The sequence below is a fragment of the Clupea harengus genome, chromosome 17 (genome assembly GCF_900700415.2).
Source record: "Clupea harengus chromosome 17, Ch_v2.0.2, whole genome shotgun sequence".
Classification (NCBI taxonomy): Eukaryota; Metazoa; Chordata; class Actinopteri; order Clupeiformes; family Clupeidae; genus Clupea; species Clupea harengus.
Window position 1 is genome coordinate 5,324,222 of NC_045168.1, and position 5,000 is coordinate 5,329,221.

The following is a 5,000-nucleotide window of genomic DNA, read 5'->3' on the forward strand; positions in this document are numbered from 1 at the left end:
CTCTATCTCTCTCTCTCTCTCTCTCTCATACACACTCACATACACACACCACGATCCCTAAATTACACTCTGCCTGTCACACACTCTGGCTCACTCACTTGTCTGTGGGACACAATGGAGGCACACAATGGGCAAAGCAGTGGTGTGGAACCGTCAGCTCGGAGGGTTTCCTTAGGAGGTTTCATTGTGGGCCGTGGGCACAACCATTAGACATCTGAGCTCAGAGCTCAGAGTTGGGCTGCAAGGTTATCAGTTTAAGGAAGACATGAGGGGTTCAGGCCTCAGGTTTAGGATGGGTTTCTTAAACTGAGCTGAGTTATGAATTAATGAAGTCTCTGTGTTTGTGTGTGTGCCCGCCCATGTATGTGTAAGGGCATTTGAGTGTGTCTTTTCAAGAATGCACCACTAGGGTGCAGTGTCTACTCTGCTGGGTGCTAAATTCACCAAAGTCAAAGTCAATATTCACCCAGAGTAATCCTTTCATGATCGCAGTTGAACACATTTTAATGTCTAAGTCATATTTTACCACACTAAAGTGAGTATGGCTTTGTGGTTGTTTGGTTTGAAAGTACACTGTTTTACACATCAACCATGATAAACCATGTGTTGAACTGTCTCATTTGAATGGCATGTTTGGTTTTATTTATGTGTGTGCATGACCAGTCAGTTGATCCTTGTATTTTTAATTCCTACAGACTTGTGGTCAGCTGAAATAATTGAGCAGACATGTTGTTTTGTCTTCACACAGATTAACACCAATTGTGTGTGTATGAGTGAGCTTTGCATGTTTTCCTGTTTACTGTAAATGTGTGTGAGTGTGCTTGTCTGTGTTTGCTTGTGTGTGTGTATATGTGTATGTATGTGTGTGTGTGTGTGTGTGTGTGTGTGTGTGTGTGTGTGTGTGTGTGTGTGTGTGTGTGTGTGTGAGGCACAGGCTCATGCATGGAGCAGCTGTGCTGGTCTGTGATCTGAAGCAGGCTGTTGCTTGCTATGAAAATATTATTGCAAGTGTTTATTATTACTTCAGTGTGAAACAGTGGGAGTGTTGTACGTGTGGCATGGACAGCCGGTCATGTACATATGTGTGTGTGTCTGTGTGTGTATGTGTGTTCATGTGTGTGAAGCCGAGTTTGTGTGTGTGTGTGTTTGTAGAGGGGGGGGGGTGCCCCCTCCCCAGCTCCTCTGTTTCCCACCGCCCGGCCCCTCTCCCAATGCACCATGGGTAATGGGCAGGCCTATTGGAGTTGATTAGTTCCGGCTGAGTCCCAGATTGAGTTCTGACAGGCTGGAGAAACGAGCTCCCAGCATGAACCCTTACACACACATACACACACACACACACACACCCACACATACACACACACACACACACATACACACACACACACACACCACCCCCATTCTCTTTTACTTCTGTCTACCAGACAATAGGGCCTGCATGAGAGGAGTTTTTAAACTACTCTGCAGCACTACATAGAGCCCCCTAAAAAAAACACACACTCACACACACAGACCAGAACAATATATTCCTAGCAACACAATGCTTAACCACACTGCATAAACACACATCCACAATTAAGTTCTGTAATCATTGACAATGCTCTAAACAATGATGTTTACCAAGGGAATGAGCAGTTTAATAAAAACTACTTATGTAAACACTTTAAAAAACATCATGCAACATGATTCTGCAGACACAGCAAAATAAAGTTACTCATATAAACAAATAAACAGTGTGGAAGAGAAGGGCCTGCTTTAGGAGTCTAATGTCCACCTACAGATTCCACTGCACTGATGAGTCGCACCACACAACACCACACTACACTACTACAGCACACCACACCACAGCACACCACACCTCACTACACCACACTACACCACAGCACACCACACTGCACCACACCACACCACAGCACACCACACTACACTACACTACACAACACCACACCACACTACACCGCACCGCACCGCACCGCACCACACAACACCGCACAACACCGCACCACACCGCACCACACAACACCACAGCACACCGTACCGCACCACACCACACCACACCACACCACACCGCACCACACCACACCACAGCACACCACACCACACCACACCGCACCGCAACGCAACGCACCGCACCGCACCGCACCACGCAGCACAGCACAGCACCGCACCGCACCGCACACACCACACCACAGCACCACACCACACCACACCACACCACACCACACCACAGCACAGCACCGCACCGCACTGCACCGCACCGTACACACCACAGCATCCTGCTGCAGGACTCATGCAGGACTACACAGGCCACTTTCTCAGTCAGGCCCAGATCAACGCTGGGACACGGACACTGTTACGTTACTACACATCAACCCAGACACACGACTGCAGACGGATCTATGTGTTTAGTTAGATATTGACAGAGAGTTTGGTAGTTTAGTTAGACATAAACATAGACATAGTTAGATATTGACAGAGAGTTTGGTAGGGTCGTTGTAGTTTAGTTAGACATAAACATAGACAAAGTTTGTCATAGATAGATAAAGAATGAGTAGTTAGACAATCAGTGAATGTGATAATGGTCCATAATATAAATGTGGTGCAGTGAGTTCTTGCACGTATGACCAGTAAACAACTAATGCATCCATAACATGCAATGTGAACTATACACATTACAACTTTCACTTTTCAAGTACTGTCCCAAAAGTAACTGACAGCACACAACATGTATCATGACTGTTCCACGCTAACCAAAATCCCCAAAGCTATTAAACACACACAGAACCGCACACAACACACACACACACACACACACACACACACACAGTGCCATCGTCATGGACTCTTATGGATTCCACAGCCATGGCATTAGTGCCAAACAACAGGAGCTTAGACAGAAACATCCACCCACACAATGCACTGACTGTGAGCCATTTGACTCAGTGTGCAACTTCAAACACACACACACACACACATAGACACACACACAGAAGATGAAGTGTAATGCAAACATTATGCTTCAGAAAACAACAGCCAGAATGGAAAACATATGTGACACCAGAGCCTATAGCATGACAAATAACGCCTCAGCATTCCTCCACTATGCAGATCAACAACCACAATGCCTACACACACACACACAAACACACACACATACACACACACACACACACACACCACACGCACACACACACACACACATACCATCCATGGCATCATCTCACTCCTCGTCCAACCAGGATCTTCACACGGCCTGTCAAGCTTCATCTGCCACCACCATCATTGCCGCGGCCCCACACCAATGGGCGAGCGCATCAGCGCTTCACAGTGCCATTTTTCTTCACCTCTCCCACTTTATCTTCTCCCACTGTGCTTCCCATCCCGCCGCTTGGCCGCCCGCGCTCCCTCTCCACACATAATTGATTAAGCGCCGTTTCCATAAATCAATTTGAGACGCACATCAGTCAGGCCTGAAAAGAACCCCCAAACCCCCCTCTCACTCACACACACACACACATACAACACACACACACACACACACACACACACAACACACACACAACTCCCCCTTGCTGAGTGCCCGCTATTAATCTGGCTCAGCATGCTTTTCCACTCTGAAGAGAAATCCCTTCCCTTTGACAGTCTCATACACACACACACACACACACACACACACACACAAACAGATTAACTCAACTTTCAATCCCACATGCATGCTTTTATATACACACACACACACACACACACACACAGAGAGAGAGAGAGGTGTCATACTCACCAGGCACAAACCAATCTCATACACTCTCAAAGAGACTCTTCTCTCTCTCTCGATCAACACCTTCTAACATACACACTCAAGATTTCCCCCAGTTGCACACACACACACACACACACACACACACACACACTCCAGCTCAGAAAGAGAAGCTGGGGGCCCTGAATATATATTTTAAAAAAAGGATGGATGCAGGGTGGCATAAAGAGGGGAGTTTGGTGTGTGTGTGTGTGTGTATTAGGGAGAGAGAGAGAGAGTATGTGTGTGTGTTTGTGTACGAGGTAGAGAGAGAGAGACTGTGTGAGTGTGTGTGTGTGTGTGTGTGTGTGTGTGTGTTTGTGAGTGTACGAGGGAAAGTGTGTGTGTGTGTGTGTGTAGGAGGGAGAGAGTGTGTGTGCTCTCTCCTTTCTCTCTTTCTTGCACACACAGCAAAAAAACACTCCACAGCAACACAAAATGGCTGCCTGAAAACGCCTCCTATTCAATTATATTTATGCCATGATTTTCAACTAAGTCACTTCATGCTGGTTTCATTTCTATGAAGAATGGCAGCAGTCCCTTCATGAATGTTTAAACACTTGAGATAACGGTGAACTTGGCCCCGAGCACGAGACCGCTGAGACTCGCTTCTCAAGCACTGCCAAGGTTTCTTGCAGTGCATTGTGGGACTGTGGGGGCCTCTCAGAAAAATGCACTGGATATCCTCCTAGCCTCTTGGCTCTGTGTGCAACACACCGCTGTGCTGTGTGTGTGTGTGTGCTGTGTGTGTGTGTGTGTGTGTTGTGCGCGTGTGCGTGGTTGTGTGCTGTGTGTGCTGTGCCCGTCTGTCATCTGTGATGCTGACATTTCTCACTTATGCTGTTCCATCTTCTTTCTTTTTTTTCCATTCCTCTGTTCCTTTTTTCCTGCCATCTGCTTTCTCTCTTTCTCTCTCTCTCATCTAGGTTCCTCTCTGTCTGCTCGCCTCTTCCTTCTAAATCTTGGCTGATGGCTTTTGCCTTCTAAAGCGACTGACTCAGTGTGTGTGTGTGTGTGTGTGTGTGTGTGTGTTTTATGTGTATTGTGCGTCATTTCTCCATCACATCACGTTCTTAATCTGCCTTTATGACTGTTCTATCCTTTCTTTGTGTCTGTTTCTATCTTCCTCTCTCTTTTTCTCTCTCTCCTTTCTCTCTCTCTTTTCTTTTTTCAGTAGACTTCAGTGGAGTTCTGCACCATATGCAGT